We start from the raw sequence: 20893 nt of genomic DNA on the forward strand, positions 1-20893 counted from the left end.
CAACATTTATTTAGTGTTATTGATTGTTGTCAGTCTGTAACCATAATAATAGATTAATCAACATGTTGTTTTAATTTTTGCTGGCACTTTTTCAAAACACAAAAATCTCCCATTATGTTGTTAAGAAAATATTTTGATTTACTTTTTACACCATATGCATATTACACATCGCTAGGTTCCAAGTAAGACGTACTCTCATATTTGACAATTGGTAATGAATTTTTCTAATGAATTCCTTCCGCCTACGGATTCCTTATCTATGATAATCTTATTAACAGTGCAGCTGCTTTTTCCGAAACCTTTCCACCACCATAGGGCATTGCGCAGGTCCATCCGATGCCTCTATGTGCCATGAGCTAGACATCACGTCAGGGCCAGTATATATTAAGGCGCTGTGATCTCAGTTTCTTTTTTCTGCTCACTCTGTTCGCTTCAGGAACACGCTCCTCAAATTTGTTGTCACTATGCCTAACCCAGCAAATGCATCATGGTTCAAAACGTGTGCGGACTGCGGCCGGCAGATGTCAGTCTCAGGTCCGCACTGGATTTGTTTGTGCTGCTTGGGCGAGGAACACGACACCCAGGATTGCAGGTTGTGTCAGTCCAAGCACCGGAAGGCCCTCCGGGACCAGGCAGCAAAACATTGTACCTTATTCTACAAGACAAATAGTGATGTTACACGGTCTCGTTCGAGATTGTGCTGCACGGAGCATCAGCCAGAGAAGAGATCTCCTCCGTGTAAGGAAAAGAGGAAGAAAAAGAAGCACCATCACAAGAGACCCTCTCTCTGAGTGGATCTTTGCACTAGCATTCTTCATCCTCTTCCAAGAAGAAGAGTCACTGATCCAGAACTTCTCCAGTGCCGGATAGGTACCCTTCCCCACCCAATCGTCCAACCCGTAGAAATGATAACAATTTTGCCAGAAGATGCTTCACGCCAGATCTTAGCCAAGGCGCCAGCGACTTCAGCTATTGACGGCTTCGTCTCTGGCGACTGACAGGACTCACTGTGTTTTCCGTGGCTCGCAGTGTGCCCACTATGGTCTGCTCCCACTCGCCTACTTGCTTGGGCCTGGCCTAAAAGAGGGAAGAACGTAGTCGACTCTATAGAACCCTGGGGGTATGTTCCTCTTCCATTACAAAACCCTATGTATCGAAGATGTGTGACATCTACTTGAGGAGGGGGATTAGGTTCCCTTTGGGTTTGAACCCCTGGTCTCCAGGAAGGAAAGGGACCTTCCAGAGGAATTCCACAAAGAGGGGGAGAGCGTCCAGGGGCTGACCCTTGGACCTTCAAGAGTCCAGTGGCCTAGACACCACCTCTGAGCTGGATATTATCCCATCCCTTACCCTCAGTACACCTTGGGCCTCCTTTCAAAGGCTGATGGTGAAGGTGGCTGATAGCCAGGGACCCTGTCCAGGCTGAAAATACAGTTGGAATTAACAGACATTCTGGATGAGGGTTCCAGGAAGGAAATACTCCTGCCCTAATGTGGCAGTAGAAGCCCCCGTTCTGGAGGTATGGGAGAAGCCAGCTTCGGTAGTTGACAGGGAGCTGGCCGGGAAACATTGGCCAGCCCCCTCTAACCTGTTTTTTCTCTCTACTCATGCCTCCCCAGAGAGCTTGGTGTTGCAGGCTGTGACTGCCAATGTGAAGTTGTCCAGTTTCCCCTCTCTTGCACCGGACAGGGAAAGCAAGAGACTTGAGCGCCTAAGGGAAGAATGTGTTTGGGTCGGGCAAGCCTGGCCCTTCGCCCCGTGCACGCGTCTTGGACTGTTGGGAACATGGCTGAGCATATCCCTGAGTGGGAGATGAAGAACAGATTCCTGTCAATGGTTACAGATGGCAGGGAAGTTTCCAGGCATATTTTGCAATCTGGGTTACATACGGCTGACTGCTTGGGCAGGTGCATGGCCACAAGTGCCATGCTCAGGTGCCACTCATGGATGAGGACGCCTGTATTCGCTCATAGTGTCCAGGCTAAGCTCCTGAACATGCCCTTTGATGGCCGAAAAAAAATCGGTTTGATCGAAAGCTTATAAACACGCGTGAGACAGGTATTGTATCAAGAGAGACACAGACTCAAAGATAATCATTTCAAAACCTTTATTTACTAAAATTCCTGGGATGGTGTAATGCCCAACTGGTCCTAACACTAAAGGGATGGTTCCCTTAACTGATGTTTGTAAGGGCTGTTAAATTCTAGAAGTCCAAAATAAGTCTGTCTGTCTCTAAATCTATATTTGCCCTCACCCTTTGACAAAAATGTGTTAGGAAGTCTTATAAAGGCAAAAGGTGGTGCTTCAACAAAAATAGAAAACCAGGATTGGTTTCAGGTGGTCTTCTCACCAGTTGTAGGTTGGTCAGCTTGAAAAGAACGGGCTCACTCAAAAGGGACTGTTTATAGGACCTTCATAGTTCAATCAATGTCCATAATGCCTTGGGGTTCCCTTCCCCAAGCTTCAATTAATTCAGTTACACCAAATAATCAAGATTCCACTTTGATAGACCTCTTAGGGTTCCCTTCCCCAAGCTCAGGCCTGTGGCTCATCTCACTTATAGACCCTGGGGATCCATTGTTCAGGTGGCCAGGGGAGGGCCATCGCGCCTGGATCCTAACCTGGGGGTGGACAAGCGAGGGAGTATCACCAGGGCAGGGGATCCTTGGAGACTGCAAGAGGAACGCCCTCGGGCGAGACATGGTATCCCTCCTTTTACAACACCCCTCTACCTGACATTCCCTCAGTCTGTGTGGGATACTGCCACCAAGGCCCAATCCTACCCCAGCACATTCCCTTAAGGAAAAGAAGGCGAAAACATCATGGGCAACCAAAACTGTCCCTAAATCTGAATACAGATTTTATCTCCCCTTCCTTGAAACCTGTAGTATATAAGACAAACCTAAGAAAACCCATTTACCCACAACAACATTTATCCCCCCTTTCCTTACAGTAATTTATCCAATTTACTCATAACCCCTATGGAACACTACAACTCCGATAATTCCTATTTCCCCTTTGACTGCCAAAGTACTGGGACGAGGAAGAGACAACCAGGAGTAATTCATTTTACCCACAGGAAAATACAAACAGCAACCCTACCTACTCAATGGCAAGGTCCCGTTAACAAGGTCAGGCACAAGACCATTATCACCAACACTTGAAGCCTGTTAAGGAGGCAGCAAGGTATAAAAGGTGGGGCCAGAAACACCCAGTTGAGCGAGTTGCGGATACTGGATGGCCTGTGGAAGCCAGGAGGAAGAGGCAGCAGCTGGGAGAAGCCTGGAGAGTCTGGAGAGGACAGAGTGCCAGAACACTGATCCTGTGAGTAAAGGGTGGGCTGCAGTGTGGCAGGGGAGCCGTGTCTCCAAGGAGCCAGAACAGGGAGAGATGCAGTTTGCTGGGAGTGCCAAAGCCAGTACCTGTCCCTGGGGTGAGCTACTAAAGCCCAGGCAGACTAAGGGGCGGTTGCTGAGACCCTGACCTCCGTTGTATCCCATTGAAGGACCAAGATTGCCAGAATGCTGCTGCAGGGAACTAGCAAAGTGGGAGCAAAATGAGTGATGCATTATGGGACTTATAGTTTGAAGTCCGGGAAGATCACAAATTAGAGACATTCTTTTTGGAGCGAGGCTGGGTATGGGAAGGAACTACTCTTCCTGAGCTGCTGCAAACCATGCTGCCGAGATCGGAAGGCCAAGGGGCTATTTGAATGCCGAGAGGAGCGAGAGAAAGCCAGGCGAATGAACCTTATTTCCTAGAGGCCACAAGGGTTCGCAAAGTGAGGCAAAGAATATGGAGAGAGCCTTCCTTTGAAGTATTCCAAAGTTGCATGTTCCCCTCCCGGGTGAAAGACAGAGTTGGGGAGGAGCAGAGGAGTCGTTGGTAAAGACCTTGCTAGTCGCATTCAAGGTAAAGAAGAAAGCACTGAGATAAACACAACCAGTGAGTTACTGAATAAAACAAAAGTCTGCTTTGTGTTGCAAGCGAGTGAAACTGTATCAAGTGAAGGTTACGCGAATAATGATAATCGCATGAACAAGGATTCGATTGTTAAAAGCGACGCACGTTATTACAAAGTAACAGAGTGGTCCTACGGGGGTGAATCGCCTTATCGAAAGTCTCTGTGAAATGTGTTTGAACTGTAGCACAAGGCTAAATAAAGAAAGCTGTGAAATATTTTGAAAGCATGTTGATAATAAAGAAATGGAAGGCGTGAGCCCATCCAAGGGAAGCCTATGAAAGTTTGTGACAGGAACTACAAATACCAGAAAGCTTTAGTATGTTGAGAAATCGCGTGTGAACTGTGAATCATATTGAGTGGGACGTCAAAGTGACCATGCATAGGAGTATCTAAAATCTCTGCAGTTTTGAAAGTCTTGGACACTAATGAGATAACGAGGAGAAACGTAGGGATGGGAACCCTACAAAGTGAATATTGAGAATCTGAGTGAATTACAAAGTGAACTGTAAAAAGCCAAGACAGGATCGAGCCCTAAGGAGGGAATCCAGAGTGAATTGTACCAAAGTGAAAGTATTAAGAAGGATCCGGACTTAGGTAAGGGAAACCTGAGGGGTCTATTTGAGAAAGTGGTGAACTGTATCTTTGATTGAAGGCAAGGAAGCCAAAAGAAACTGTTTTGAACTGAGAAACGCTTGATGGCCAAGAATGAGCTGTTGAATCATACCGGCAAGCTGAAGTGTGCCAAATTGAGAGAACAGTGCCATCCTCCTATCCTTTTCGTAACTATTGAGACCCTGTGCCTTGAACATGGGGAAGGGAGTTATCACCTGCTTATAAAAGCCGTTCTGACTTTCCTTTTGAAACCCTATTTTCTTTTGAAGCATATTCTCTTTTCACATTTGTTATTTAAAAGTGAGGGCAAGATTAGATTTTTTTTTTTTAAATCTCTTTATTAGTATGTCATTGAATTAAATCACAGAAGAATCAAATACAGAAAGGAATAGTGAACCAGAGAACACAAATCAAAATTATTCAATTAAAGAACATATCAATAAACAAACAGCATAATCAAATGATCCCTCCAACATACTAAGAACATTTTCATTTTTGTAAACAATAAAAGAGCAAGATACACCAGTCAATAAAAACATTTAACATAGAACATGCACACAAACACTAACAACACACAGACACCAAACCAAATCCCCCAAAAAGTATAATAGTGAGAAGAAAAAAGAAAGAAAAAAAAAGAAAAAATATTATCTTTTCCCCTTCCCTATCACTTTTTCGTTTCCTCTTCCTTTTCCCACTACACCATTTCTACACACTCCTCATACAAATCCGCAGCCTATTTAGTCAATCATACAAGGCATTGAATGGACCCCAAAACAGATTGTACACCTCTTCCTTGTCTTTCACTCTAAATGAGAACTTTTCAAAATTGGATAAGGCGCGCAAATCAACTAACCAATCTTCAACTGTAGGCTTCTTCCTAGTTTTCCAAACTCGAAGGATCAGTCTTATGGCCACCAATAAAGCCTTATTTATCCAACAACTATATTTCAAAGAACGCCTACACCTACCTCGATGTAGAAATAAGATCACGTTCCCACCCGGTCTCTGTAAAGCTACATCCAAAATTAAATCAATTCTATCAATCACATCAGTCCAGAAAGTCCGAACTCTAGAGCAATCCCATAGAAGATGCATAAGGGTGCCAACATCATTTACACATCCCCAACATAGATTATCAGTTTGTAACCCCAGTTTATACATTTTAACTGGTGTCCAGTACACCTTACCCACCACCTTCTGTCTAATCAGACGCAAGTTCAAATCCGTACCCACATTGGCACTTACCCTAAGAATATCCTTCCATTCCCTGTCCGTAAAATATATATTTAGATCATCCGACCACACCATTCTCAATTAGATTTATAACACAGACAATGTATTTGTTTAGACTGACTTGGACTAATTTTCTTTTGTTTAATGTTAGAGACTACTCACATTATAGAGTTAGGGCCATATAGGAAGTCTCCAATCCCAGTTAAGTTTAATAAAGGTTTTCTAAATTTATACATCTTATGTCTGTGTCTTCACTTATGATATTGTGCCTTCCTCACAGGCCTTCTTGCATTTCAAAACACTAGTTCAGTTTGTCAGAATGTACCTTTCTTTCATATACAGTTCTTTCAAGGGGTAGCATCAGAGACTTTTGAAAGCGCCAGGTTCTTTGCTCCTCCTAAACGCAACCACTCCGAGCTTTAACCCCTCTGTTTTATTTGCTGCACTTAACGCTTTACCTTCAGGGGCTTTCTGCACTCCTTCTTGTTCCCCTCTATTTTCTTGACGACTTTCTCATGCTCACTGGCACCTTTCTTTCCATCTCCTGAACACTTGCACCTTCGTCTTCTTGTGCCCACTGGCACCTTTTTTAACTTCCTCTGTGCTCACTTGCACCTTCTTCGTGCTTTCCCTAGCTTTCTCGTGTCAACTGGCACCTTTTGGAACTTTACCGTGCACACTTGCACCCTTTCTACTTTGCCGGGTCGATTGCACCCATCTCTCTTGTTTCGGGTCACACGCGCCCTCTTCATTACAGTTCTTTCACTTCACGCCCCTTGCGCTATCTGCTTTTCTTGTTTTTCTTAATCTTGTCACTCTTATTTCAATCTATATTGCTTTACTAGTTTCTTTTAATTTCTTGCCTCTTTTCTGCTGCTTTATGCATTTCTTTCACCAGCTCCATTTCAGTCAGCTGCATGCTCCCGAGTCGCTCTCTCTTTCATGAGACTCAACCTTCTGGTCATGTGGGCCTGAGGTCAGGGTCTCACCATCTGCCCCTCAGATATCCTTGGGGCCGGTACACGTTCCAAGGGAACGAGCAATGTTCTGACCGCCAATAGCAGCTTGCAGGGTGCTCTTTAGCCCCTCACAAACACCTGGCCAGCATCTCAGCACACCGTTCTCCTCTGGGCCGTCGATCCTGCTGCTCCTTGGCTTCTCAGGTCCAAACAATGTCCCGAGCAGCCACACCATTTATAGTTGATAAAACACTCAATTGGAGTCGGGTATGAGTGATAATTAGTAAATGCCTGACTCTTATCAATAGGACAACTTAAGTTCTTTCTACAGCCAGTTTCGAATGGATTGTGTCCTCCAACGTATTGCATGTCTTTGACATGTAATGTCCACAGGTGTGCTGCTTCGTAATTTTTTTACGGCAGAGGGCGTCCTGCGTCGACGGCATTGGGTCGATGTCCCTCGAAGGCCTCCGTTGAGGGTGATGTCATTGGATGTTATAAGTAGGATGCACGGCACCCATAGCCTCTGGTCAGTTTTTTCAGTTTTTTCCACAAACGTGTTTGCTTCGAGAACTCGGCGCGCCTCGTGTTATCTACTTCGATAATATCTTCTTCTACCCCTCCGAACCCACGGTCAGGCTTTAAAAAGTGCAGGGTCTGTAAGTCCAAGATATCCATCATGGTCCTGCACCGTATCTGCTTGTGGTGTCTGGGCGAGAGGCACGACACAGACGACTGCTCGAAGTGCCAGTCGTTGAGTACCAAGGCCTTGCGGGAGCGTAAGGGGAAGTTGCAGGTAGGTTGGGTATCCAAACCCTTTAAATCCAGTAAAACTACTGTTCTTTCCACCGACGACTCGAGGGGTGACTCTCCCCGTCAGGGGCAGTCCAGGGGATCACGGTCCCGGAGTGGTTCTCGCCACTCGTCCGCATCGAGGCACTCACGGAAGCGGCATCCCCGTTCGCCTTCCCCGTCCTCGTTGGATGATGGCTCTGCTAGGAAAGTGGCTCCAGAGGAGTGGCAGGCATTCAGGGACAAAATGCTGGAGATTTTTCAATCTCGGGCCACTGTCCCATCCGCGCCTTCGTTGATGCCGGCGGGGAATGGTCTCGATCCGACACTTGAGCGCCTTCGGGCCCGGGCCGTCAGTGTGATGAACATTGTGAACCGATGAAGTCCCGTTCAGACAAGGCTCCGGTAGATCGTCAGAGACATGCCAGATCCATGTCGCGGTCTTCGTCCCCGATGAAACTGTCGAAGTCTGGGAAGGTGTCGAGGAAGGTGTCGACACCATCAGCGCTGTGCCCATCGAGTGCGGCTGTCAGGGCCTTGCCCTCGGTCAGGCCTTCAGCGCCATTGTCGACGCGGAAGCCGTCAGCGCCCTTGACGTCATCCGGGCCTACAGGCCTGAATTTGCCGATGGAGGCCCCTAGAGCTGTGGAGCCTCCGAGAAAGGCTCTGTCTAAGACTGTGAGACCTCCTTTTGACTCCAGGTCTGCTCCTGTACCTAGAAGGAGTTCTTTCATTCTGTACAGGATATCTGTGAGGATGAAGAGAGGTCTGATGTGGAGTTGGAGCCTTTTGGTTCTCCTGGTGACACTCCTGAAGCTCCTGACACTGTCTTTTCTGAAGACAGTCAGCTGGAGGATCTGCGTCAATCTTTACATGATGCCAGTGGCTTGGATGCATCTCCTGAGATGGAGTTTGGCAGGCCAGAGCCTGGGGCTCATGCTGAATCCTCCTATAGAAGGTTGATGTCGAGAGTTACTGAGTACCTGGGGTGGTCCGGCCCTCCGGTTGAATTCGATCAGGATGACATGACTGACATTTTAGATCGGGGTCCGTCCACTGACCCAGTGTTGCCTTTTCACATGGCGTTACAGAAAAGGGTGGCTGCTGCCTGGAACACCCCGGAGTCTCTTCCGGCAGTTAACAAGTCGTTGACTAAGAAATACCGCCCATCCAGTAGCGACCCCAGCAACCTATCCACACACCCCATTCCTGAGACTTTGGTGGTTCAGGCGGCCACGACCACCTCAAGGCAGGCGGCGTACCCTACCATCCCTACAGATGGGGACAACAAGCGCTTTGATGGGTGGGCCGCAAGGTATTTTCGGCAGGGAGTATGGCCCTTAAATCGGACAACTCCACCTGTGCCTTCCCGAAGGGGAAGAAAGGGATGGGTTCCTTGCTATTTTTCATGATGGCAAGAAAGCCATGTGTGAATCCCTTCAGTCTGGGTTGGACACAGCAGATAGTGTCAGCCGGTGCATGGCTGCGAGCACCGTGATACGCAGGTTTGCGTGGTTGTGGAAGTCAGGCTTTGCACTGGTTGTGCAGGCCTGTCTTCTCAACATGCCCTTTGACGGCCCTCATTTGTTTGGCAGCAAGGCTGACGAGAGCCTTGAAAGGTTGCAGACCTCCAAAGCAGCTGCAAAAAGTTTGGGCGCAGCTGTGCGTCAACCTCTGCCTTTTCGTCCTAGGGGACAGCAGTGGAGTGGTTCCTTTCGTTACTAATCCTCTTTTGGTAGAGCGAGAGGAGCAGCCAGTCAAAGGGGCCACCATAAAGGTCCTCGCGGTGGATGACGTGCCAAAGCCGCTCAAGCAGCTGCCTCTTTGCCTTCAGGCACTGCCACATCCGTTCTGAAACAGCTATGAGGCCAGGTCTCATTGTTCGCAGGTTGTGGGCAGACTGTCTTAGCATCTCAAAGAGTGGCGAGCCATTATTTCAGATGCGTGGGTTCTGGAAACAATAGCCCACAGCTACTGCCTACCCTTCCTAAATTGGCACACGACAATCCACCGGGGAAACTCTCTTTGAAGATTCCGGATCTGCTCGTTGTGCAGGAAATCTTGACCCTGCTTGTGAAAGCCACTATAAAACTAGTACCTGTGGCAGAGAGGAACAAGGGCTGGTATTCCCCATATTTTTTGATTCCCAGGAAAGACAGAGTACTGAGACCCATCTTGGACTTGCGTCGCTTGAACAAGTTCCTCGGGAAGGGCAAGTTCAAGATGCTCACTCTTTCTCAGGTCCTTCAGGCCCTTCGACTTCAGGATTGGTTGGTGTCATTTGACCTACAGGATGCTTATTTTCATGTGCCGATCCATCCAAAGCACAGAAAATACCTGAGGTTCGCCATTGGCAGCTCGCACTTTCAGTTTCGGGTCCTGCCATTCGGGTTGACCTCCGCCATGAGGGTCTTCACCAAGCTCATGGTGGTGGTGGCAGCGTCTCTCAGGAGAGGGGGGGTTCACGTCTACGCCTACCTGGATGACTGGCTGATACGAGCGCATTCTCCAGAACAGGCCTTGGATCATCTCTGCCTCACCTGCCACTCCCTTCGCAAGCTGGGCTTCTCCCTCAATTTCAAGAAGTCGCATATGACACCTTCCCAACAGCTCCAGTACATTGGGGCTGTGTTGGATACATCCTTGGGGAAGTGCCCGCCACCCAAGGTGAGGGCTCCTCACATTGTCCAAATGGTCCACAAATTTCAACATGCCCAGAGTCTCCCGGCTTTCGAATTCTTAAGGTTGCTTGGCCTCATGGCATCCTGCATTTTTCTGGTGCCAGAGGCCAGACTGCAGATGAGATCCCTTCAATGGGCCCTCAGGGCGCAGTGGTCCCAATTCTAAGGCAAGATGTCAGATCTCCTTCAGATTCCGCTCAAGGTCTCACAGGATCTTCTCTTGTGGGCCAGTGAAGGGAATCTGATGAAGAGAGAGACATTTTGGCAACTGTGGCCGGAGGTGACGGTAGTGACGGATGCTTCCCTCACAGGATGGGGAGCTCACGCCAACGAGCTGACCACCAGCGGTCATTTGTCTCCGTCTGAGTCCAGACTTCACATAAATCTTTTGGAGATGAGGGCCATCAGGCTAGCCCTGAAGGCTTTTCTGCCATTTGTACGCGTGTGAAAACAAAAAGAAGATATCAAGGCTGAGTACCCCAAAAGGAAATACACCAAACGCGGGTTACAAAGGAACACACAAAAGATCTTTTTTTTATACTGAACAGTTTCAAAGGACAAAGCAACAGATAGCTATCAGCCCTCAGTACAACACAGCGAACTGCAGCAGGGTTCGGTGCGCTCAGTGGGTGGGACTGTACATTAGAATAGTCGCACTGTTTATACCCTCGAAATCATGATGTTCAACCCATTTCCTAGTTAATATAAGTTAATACATTATGGATCTAGGGTTCGTGCCGAGTTCGTACATCTGTACATTTAGGGTTTACCTTTTAATATATTCACTAACACGCCTCAAAGGCAACAGTATATCTTAGGATTTCATGTTAAACCTTCTCAAACAGTTTTATACAATGTAGTCAAACAAGTGTTCACATTTCGGTATTTGAATACATTGTGTTTAACATATGCTTGTGGATTAGCTTCGTTGGCGCAAGTAATCCTCTACACATAGGTCAGCGAAGGACAAGGTCTCAGTTCATGACCCCAACATGTAGCCTGCAGGCAAGTTACACATTAGTTCATACACAGAGGTCAAGACGGCCATGTTACATTCAGAATGACATTGTCCACCATCTTAGAACACAGGGTGACTTTAAGAGGGAGAACCTAAAATGGCAGGTAGACCTAAAATGGGGGCTTGCACTGAACTAAGGTCAAGACCTTGCAACGCCGATCTCCTCGCAAGTGGCTTATAAGCAGCTTGGTGTAGGCCAATATACATATAATCATACAGTATAGGAGGCACAATATGATTTTCCGTTCGACAAACCCTGCTTTTGGCCTATGCCAAGCACTAAACTACTTCTGGTCACTTTACAAACAACTCCACGTCTCAACATCCATACACCCTGAATCACTGTCAGAAATATCTATTGCCATTAGATCGTCTATCAAAATCTCTTACAGCACATACTGTTTGGAACTCTTATCTGGGGCGTATACCTTGTGTCCTATTGTACCTATCGCTTGTGCGCAACATCCCACTAGCATCGAACATAAACCAGGTAAACAATGTATACAGCAACAAAGAAACGGAATTCCCAAAATGATCAGCAAGACCGAAAGCACCTTCCAACCGCAGGATCGCAAGAAGTCCAGAACCAAGCGCTAAGATCCCAGTTTCCCTCAGGAACATGCACTTCTGAACTAAGGACGTGCCGATTCTGTATTGCCTTGAAGATAGTTGGGGAGGAATCTGGCACGAAAACACAGGAAGCGGACCCCACCAATTTACACACTCCACCACGTTCATCCAGAATGACATCTAATGCCATTCGGTTCTGAAGTGCTACTAATCTTAATGCTTTCTGTTCTAATGTCATATTATAGAATATGTCCGTGGTCCGGTTGATGGTTCTCTCCAGTACTCTCGCTAGTCTCCTGATGTCTTCAGAGTTTGCTATTTGTCCCTAAAATGGCACGAAGGATTTCGCTACGTCTCCCAGACCTGTGCTGGAGTGTCACCATTCTCGTCCCGTCGTGGACGAGCCTTTGAAACCTCTATAGTACTGGCTATGAATACCCCGGGTAATAAGATGCCTAAATAACTAGTTCCCTGCCAATCCCTGGGTAACCATGGAAATGCTAACGTTGCAGCAAACAAAGTAGACGTGTTCTCCTAAATACAAAGGTCTGTCTTCCCCAGTCAAATTCGCAAAGTTGGCACAACCTCTAAAATTTCCCATTGACTGAGTACCATTTCTCTCTATGCAGAAAGAAACTGAATCAGGGCTATGGTTAACAGTGTAAGAAGGAGTCATGGCATCCTTATTGCCTATAGGAGCCATCTTAAAAGAAATCAAAGACTGAAAAGGACGAGACCGTCTATTAGAAGGCCTAATAGAAGCAACGTTGAGCTTGCTCCTATTTGCGAAAAGCGAGCATCCCAAGGGCGTAAGAACATGTTTCTCAAAACTATTCAAATTAGTACCATCAAAGTTCCCCGAGATGCTATCGTTCCATCGGCCAAAGAATAGTGCTCTAAGAGAGGCATAACAAGCAGTTGTCGGAGGTAAAGGATGAATATACAAACCTAGCCCCTTAGCCCCGTGTTGCGGTAAATGCAAACAGACCCAACAGTTGGATTTATTACAAGTGCCATGTGTAGCATTCATGATAAGTAACAATGTATTGTTGTAATATCTCTGTCTATGCTGAGAGTCTCTAAGAGATAAAGTATGCAGATGTACAAAAGCAGTAGGGACACTGGGTACATTTTCAGTCGGTAACAAGGTTTCGAATGGATGCACTTCTTCCATGTACCAAAAGCTTAACACAGTTACTATTATAAAACCAATTGACATTATAAAAAGACAGCAGTACGTTTTCGGGGCCCAAACAGTTTGTCCATTCTCACTGCTGGTCACACGGTCATTTATCAGTCCTGTACGAGCGGTAGGGGTTGCAGGCATTGTAGTCTTCAAATGAAAAACCCCAATGTTTTTTTTGCTGGCGACCTCCTGGCCGAGCGACTTCTTAGTCCTTCCACAACCCTAGCTAACAGAATCCCCTTTTTCGAACAATTACTTGGGCAAAAACCAAGCCCTCAATGATTTTCCTTTCTTCTTCGAATGCTCAGCTGAACCGTGCCATAAGTGTATTTCCTTGGACGCAAATTGTACCTTTTTGCCCCCGGTACTGATTGATCCGAGAACAATGTGTCGTCACTTCCCATTGGAAGCGACGTATCAAGAGCAAGTGAAGATGCAAGATCCGAACAGTTTCCGGAAACAAAACTTTTGGAGAGTGTGGAGACAAAATGGCTGATTCCCCAGGCCTCACGGGCTCAGAGAGAGAATCCGGTGCACTCTTGTTGTTGTTTACTGCTTTGGGATCGTTGGTTGCAGTATTGGTGAGGGGTTCTGTTTCTTCTGTATCGTGTGGCACCGGGTGTGGAAGTCTCTTGACATGCGTTGCATGGATCCACTTTTTTCTGACTGCGACACGCACTGCAGTCTGTGTGACCAGCAGGACCTGGAAAGGGCCCCGCCACCGAGGTTCAAGGCCAGAAGATCGCTCAAATACCTTCGTTAACACCCAGTCACCGGGCTGAATGCTGTGACCTGGGCCCTCGCATCGTACAGGTAAAGCTTCTCGCACCTGGTGATAAATCAAATACAAGTTTTTAGTCAACCTGCTACAGTAATCTGAAAGAAGTACATTTTTAACATTCTTCAAAGACCGACATTTCGGAAGGTTCCAGATATTCGCAGGTCTCCCCATTACCACCTCAGATGGAGAGAGACCAGTCTTAGTTTGAGGGGTTGTACGCATAGCTAGCCACACGATCAGTAAGGTGTCTGGCCATTTTAGTTTGGTGCCGGCACACGTCTTAGCAAGCTTGTTCTTTATGATGCCGTTGTGTCTTTCTACTAATCTGGCACTCTGAGCATGTCTGGCTGAATGGAGCCGTTTGTCGATTTGTAATGCCGCACATATCTGCAGAATTACAGCAGCGACAAAATGTGGACCATTGTCCAACCAGATGACTCTTGGTAGCCCAAACCTAGGGAAATACTCTTTTAACATAGTTTTTGCAGTAGTCATGGCTGCAGCGTCCTTAACAGGGAAAGCCTCAACCCATTTGCTGAAAGCACAGATGACAAATAACACATATTTCAGGTTATTACACTGTTACGTTTCAATAAAATCAAAGTGAATGACCTCAAAGGGGACAGAAGGTTGACCAAAACTTTCCCTGGGAGTTGATGTTCCCTTTCCCAAATTATGCTGTAAGCAGATCAAGCAATTCTGAACATAACGCTCAGCTATTTTAGAGATTTTATCATTTGCCAAAACTTTCTCCAACATTTGTGTAAGCTTCCCGGCACATATATGGGTAGGGCCATGAGCCATGACGACCATCATCATTACGTAAGCGTCAAGAAGTAGCCATTTCCCTTCAACTACATCCACCCAACACCCATCATCTTCGAGCTTCCCGAAGCCCTCTGCCCATCTCTTGGATTCTTCTAGTGTGGCATTGGCTTGGATGTCCTTTACAGAGTCAACACCCTCATCCATTACATAGGCATTTACAGTCTCCCTTGAAATGTACATCTCTGTGGAAAGGTTGGTGGCAGTCTATTTAGCTAACTGATCAGCTAAAGCGTTCCCTTTTCAGCTAACTGAGTAGGGAGTGCAAGCGCTGAGAGCAGTTGTACTATTACGGAGCCATGCTGAATCTTTGTACCATGTGAAGTTAAGAACCCTCTTTCTGACCAAAGTCTACCAAAGTTGTGAACCACCCCAAAGGCATACTGACTATCAGTATATATGTTTACTGTAAGCCCTTCGGAAAGTTCACAAGCTCAGGTCAATGCTATAATCTCTGCGGCCTGTGCAGAGTTATGCGTGATTCTCTTGGTTTCCACAACCATGGTTAATGTAGTTATTGCATAAGCATCTGTGGATGTATGCGTAAGTTTGAAGCAGGAGCCATCGCAAAACAGCTCCCTTTGTGGATTATTCAAAGGAGTGTCCTTTAGATCAATTCTACCCTTTGTCTCTTGTTCGGTACTGTACAGACAGTCATGTGCCTCTTCGTCACTGCAAGCAGCACCTTGCGGGAAAGGTAAGAGTTCAGCCGTATTAAGAATACAACACCTCTTGATTTGTATGTGGGGAGCAAACAAGATCAATTCATATCTCGTCAACCGTGCGGAAGTGAGGTGTTGCGTTTGAGTTCTGTTCAATAGAACATCTACAGAGTGAGGCACCATCAGGGTTAGATTATGGCCTAGGACCATTCCCCCACTCTGCTTTACAGACGCAGCAGCAGCAGCAGCAGCAGCGACAGCTCACAAATATCTTGGCAAAGCGCATGCTACAGGATCAAGGGCGGAAGAAAAGTAACCGCATGGCCTATTCTTCCCTCCATGATCCTGCGTTAATGCAGCCAAAGCACATCCATCACATTCATGCACAAACACAAAGGCCTTTTCATAGTTTGGTGTGCCCAAAACCGGTGGCGAGCACAATGCGGTCTTGAGCAGATCAAATGCTTGCTGGTGCTCCATGTTCCACGGCAATGGTGAAGAAATGCCCTTCTTTGTCAAAGCCAACATCGGCTTAATCACTAGTGAGACGTTCGGGATCCATAACCTACAGTAAGAAGCCATTCCTATCAAGGCTCTAACTTCTTTCTGCGTATTTGGGACAGACATGCCAGAAATTAGTTTTATCTGTTCAGGTGTCAATCTTCTTCCCTCCTTTGACAGGAGATAGCCTAAATAGGCGACCTCCTGACAACAATATTGAAACTTTTTAAGCGAAGCTTTGTGTCCATGTTTAGCCAGGTATATAAGTAATAACACAGTGCCCTCCTTAAAAGCGCTCTCAGAATCGGCAGCCAAAATCAAGTCATCAACATACTGAAGCAATGTACAAGTAGAGGGCAATTCAAGGGTATCAAGCTGTTCTTTCAAAGCCCTTCTATAGATGCTAGGACTTTCCGTGTAACCTTGCGGTGCACGGGTGAAGGTGAACGAGCGTCTCCCTAAGGTGACGCAAACAAGTATCTGCTGTCCTTGTGTGTAGGAATACTAAAGAAAGCATTCTTCAGATCCACAACACTAAAGTAAGTAGCTGAAGCCGGAATCATAGTTAATCTCGTCGTCACATCAGGCACAATTGGAAATTGTGGAGCGACGACCTTATTGATGGCACGTAGATCAATTATGAAACGAAAAGGAATTGCATTATCGCCTTTTTTGTACACAGGCAAAATTGGACTATTGCACAAACTACCTGCAATTTTCTCAATCACCCCTCGATGCACAAAATCGGAAACAATGCATTTCAAAGCTTGTTCACCCTCAACAGAAATCTTATATTGTGGAATACATGGCAGCTTTACTCCACGTTTCAGAATTATTTTAACAGTCTCGATCTGCAAAACACCGACATCATTGTCGTCAATTGCCCATAAACCCTCTGGTACATCACTGAATTCTGGCGGCAAAGGGCTAGTCAAGAATTGAGAGAAAGTTGCTGTGGTGAAATCGTCAAACGCACTCCGTCAGAAGAACAATGAATTACCGCATTTAATTCTTTCAACAGATTCAACCCCAGAAAATTCTCTCCACAATTCGAAGTCAAAAGGAATGGACAGTGGTCCGTAAAGGGACCCAAAGAAATAGGTAAAACTGGACAAACAACTGGTGTGCCAGAAAACCCTACAGAAACATTGGTTTGCCCTGACAGTGGAATGTTTGGAACCCAAGAATGATGAATGGAACACTTCTGTGCTCCTGTATCCATCAAAAATAGATGTTTCCTATTTCCCACTATCATCTCAACGTAGGGACCTTTCTGATTAACGGGAATAGGCGTCGGTTCCAAACTCTGCTTCGGGCAATCCTAACGAAACAGAATGTCATCAAAAGGAAGTTCTTCAGAGAGGTAAGCAGCAGAAGGATGGTCGAATATGTTTCTAGTATCCACACTTGGTACCTGATTATCCTGTGAAAAAGGTTGTTGTTGATCCTGTGCAAACAGACCTCTATCAGGGCCCCCTACACCCGGGCGACCTCTGGATCGTCTACCCATGTTTCCAAATGCGTTATTTGACCTTTGTCGAAGGACCGGGCATTGTGCACGCCAATGACCCTCTTGCCTACAATAGGCACACTGGTTAATGTTTACAGGACCCAAGGGCATACTTCCTTGCGGAACATACTGACCTCTAATCTGCAAACTACCCCTTCTAGGACTTCTAACAATTTGCTGCAATAAAACTTTTGTCTTCAAATCACCTTTTCTCTTCTCGACTCTTTCTTTTTCATTATTGACATGATTCTCATAGTACTGAGCCATGTGCAGCACTTCTGATTGAGACATTGCTTGCCAAGCACTCTCAGAAGGCATAATTTGCGACTGGATGTCAGGCAACAATCCACACACAAATTTGTCTACAAATAATCTTTTGCCAGACTTTGTGCCCAAGTCTTGTCCACTGAAATACGAGAATACCTGTTCGAACCGATTAAAGAACTCGGTAGCACCCTCAGACTTCCCTTGGACACAGGCCGTAAACTTGTCCCAAATAATTCTCTTTTCAGGAATTATGGTTTTCAATTTAGCAATAATTCTGTCAGGTAAAGTTAGTATCACCTGAGGCGGTCTCTCGTCAGCTGGCCATTCTCCATCGAGTCTAATTATGTTAGTCCATGTATCTCCTAACCCTGCTACATCATCTATAGTCCTAACTTGTTTCCACAAATAGCAGATCAATATCACCTAAGGTAAATACTGAGGACTGCAAGGCAGACTCCATTTTTTTATAGAATCATGTTGGATTTTTCCTAATGTCGGGAATAGATTGTCTAACGGTGTTCACTTCCTGTCTTGAGAACGGGATGTGAACAAACTGCGACACATAATGTGCAGGAATTTCTCGAGCAGGTGTACTTGCTACAGCATTGGCCGCAATCTCAACTTTCGGGAAATATGTCAGAGGAACCTCTCTCATAGGCAACTGAGAAGTAGGCAACTTCAAACGCTTACAGAGCCAAATCGAGCGCTAAAGCAGTCGAAGAAGTGTCAAGTGAAAAAGCTCTTTTATAAATACTCAATAACTCTGTGGGACAACAAATCTTTCTTTTCACACATTCATCCTGTAGGTACTCTACCATTACCTGTATCACTTTCCTCTGCATTTCTGGCGTATACTGACTATACGTGTCATACTTCAACTGGAGTTATCGACATGTCTGAAATCCATCTAATCGCATCTTTCATACAAATTTGTGATTCTTCGGATATCAATTTACGACAAGGAAGGAACAGTTTCTGTACATACATACTATCCTGATCGTCATCCTCATTCTGTAACCTTTCCAACTCCTTCCTATACTCAAATATCCTCTCAACATGCTCTTGTACTTTCTCCACAGTGTCTCTAGAAAGCGCTAAGGTGTTCAGATCCCTCAACCCTTGTGGGAGATCTGTATTGTTTAGTCTGTCCCAAATTACACATAAGTTTATCCCTAATACCTCGATAAAAACATTTTTCTCAGGAAAATTGTCCATATTAGAAAGTGTGGCAAAAACATTAGCTCGATCATCTCTCTCCATACAATGCTCAGCCCACGCAATCAAATTCCGCTTCATCTCTGGAGGTACAGTATTACGAGTGACAACCCTTGATCTCGCTCCTTGATCAACTACAAGCGGTGCAGGACCACTTGGAAGAGGAAGGGTAGGCAAATTCAGCGAAGGTACTATTACTGGTGCAATATGAAGAGGCGGAGGAGCGGGTGGAGGAACGACAACTGGAGGAAGAGGAACAACAGGAGGAGCAAGGACAACAGGCACAACAGCAGGAAGAGCAGGAATAACAGCAGGAAGAGGCAAAGCGGCAAGAAGAGGAACATACGGAGGTGGCGCAGAGGCACCAGGCCTTCATTCTTTTAACAATTTGTCAATACATTCGTCAGAAACATGAAAGTCTTTAGAAGAATAGATTTTCTGAATGCCAAGTGAGAAAGCCCTATCCATATTCCTAGCCGACTCAGACTGTTTATCTTGGTCATATAACAACGCTTTTTCGGCGTTCATTTTGTGGCGGCACGCATGTTTTTCTCTACTCTTAAGCTGTGACAAAGCTTCTTTTTTCCAATTCTGTAAAACATCGAATGCTGCAGGTCTAGCCTTTTTCTTTAATAAAATGGATTCTAAATGCTCATTGCGAGGGATTTCAAAACTACCATTAATCGGCCACTGAAGTTCGGAAGCATGTCTGGTTTGTCTGTGCCAAATATCATTAAACACTATACTACCAATGCCATGCTTACAGTACATAGTACAAGCCGGCGACCCCTCCTGTTGTGCCAGACGGCTAAATTCCAAAGATTGCCTATCACTGCGGAATAACGCCCTGAAGCAGGTAGACAATTTCCCAGGCATATCAAAATATTGGTGTTACATGGTCAATAATTGTATTTGCAGATACAATGCGCCAAAACAAATTATCAGGATACTTAAGAATCGGGTAACGACTCTCCTGATCAATCCTAAGGAGGTGCGATCAGATTTCAAAGATTCTTTTTTAACTAATCTTACCTCATGTTTGCTGATTTCGGCAAATCTGCCGGCCTCGATAAGTGGCCCCTGGTCAAGATGCCGTCTTGGACCACAAGCTCATCGTCCAGGGATCGGGTCGTGCAGCGCTGCTGAGGTGTTGCGTCTCTTTCGGAAAGGGGCCCCCTTTATTTTGTTACACCGTCCGATCCCGGTCCGATAGCTCTTGTCAACCTTCGATGATCCGGCATCAATCTTGAGGGTCCCTATTCGGGCGCCAACTGTGAAAACAAAAAGAAGATATCGAGGATGAGTACCCCAAAAGGAAATACACCAAACGCGGGATACAAAGGAACATACAAAATATCTTTACTTGATACTGAACAGTTTCAAAGGACAAAGCAACAGATAGCTATCGGCCCTCAGTACAACACAGTGAACTCCAGCTCGGTTTGGTGTGCTCAGTGAGTGGGACTGTACATTAGAATAGTCACTCTCTTTATACCCTCGAAATCATGATGTTCAACCCATTTCCTAGTTAATACATCACGGATCTAGGGTTCGTGCCGAGTTCGTAGATCTGTACATTTAGGGTTTACCTTTAATATATTCACTAACAAGCCTTAATGGCAACAGTATATCTTAGGATTTCATGTTAAACCTTCTCAAACAGTTTTATACAATGAAGTCAAACAAGTGTTCACATTTCGGTATTTGAATACATTGTGTTTAACATATGCTTGTGGATTAGCTTCGTTGGCACAAGTAATCCTCTACACAGGTCAGCGAAGGACAAGGTCTCAGTTCATGACCCCAACATGTAGCCTGCAGGCAAGTTACACATTAGTTCATACACAGAGGTCAAGGCGGCCATGTTACATTCAGAATCACATTGTCCACCATCTTAGAACACAGGGTGACTTTAAGAGGGAGAACCTAAAATGGCGGATAGACCTAAAATGGTGGCTTACACTGATCTAAGGTCAAGACCTTGCAACGCGGATCTCCTCGCAAGTGGCTTATAAGCAGCTTGGCGTAGGCCAATATACATATATTCATACAGTATAGGAGGCACGATATGATTTTCCGTTCGACATGCGGGAAGAGTGTCCGGATCACGACGG

The 20893-nt window shown here is 45.8% G+C and overlaps 1 protein-coding gene across 1 annotated transcript in view; it reads left to right on the top strand.

The window, feature by feature from the left end:
• Window positions 1–20893, top strand: part of SHPRH (SNF2 histone linker PHD RING helicase) — a 1474452-nt gene that overhangs the window by 1173207 nt on the left and 280352 nt on the right. The gene's annotated exons all lie outside the window — the stretch shown is intronic.

The sequence above is a fragment of the Ambystoma mexicanum genome, chromosome 4p (assembly GCF_040938575.1).
Source record: "Ambystoma mexicanum isolate Mex_15411 chromosome 4p, UKY_AmexF1_1, whole genome shotgun sequence".
Lineage (NCBI taxonomy): Eukaryota > Metazoa > Chordata > Amphibia > Caudata > Ambystomatidae > Ambystoma > Ambystoma mexicanum.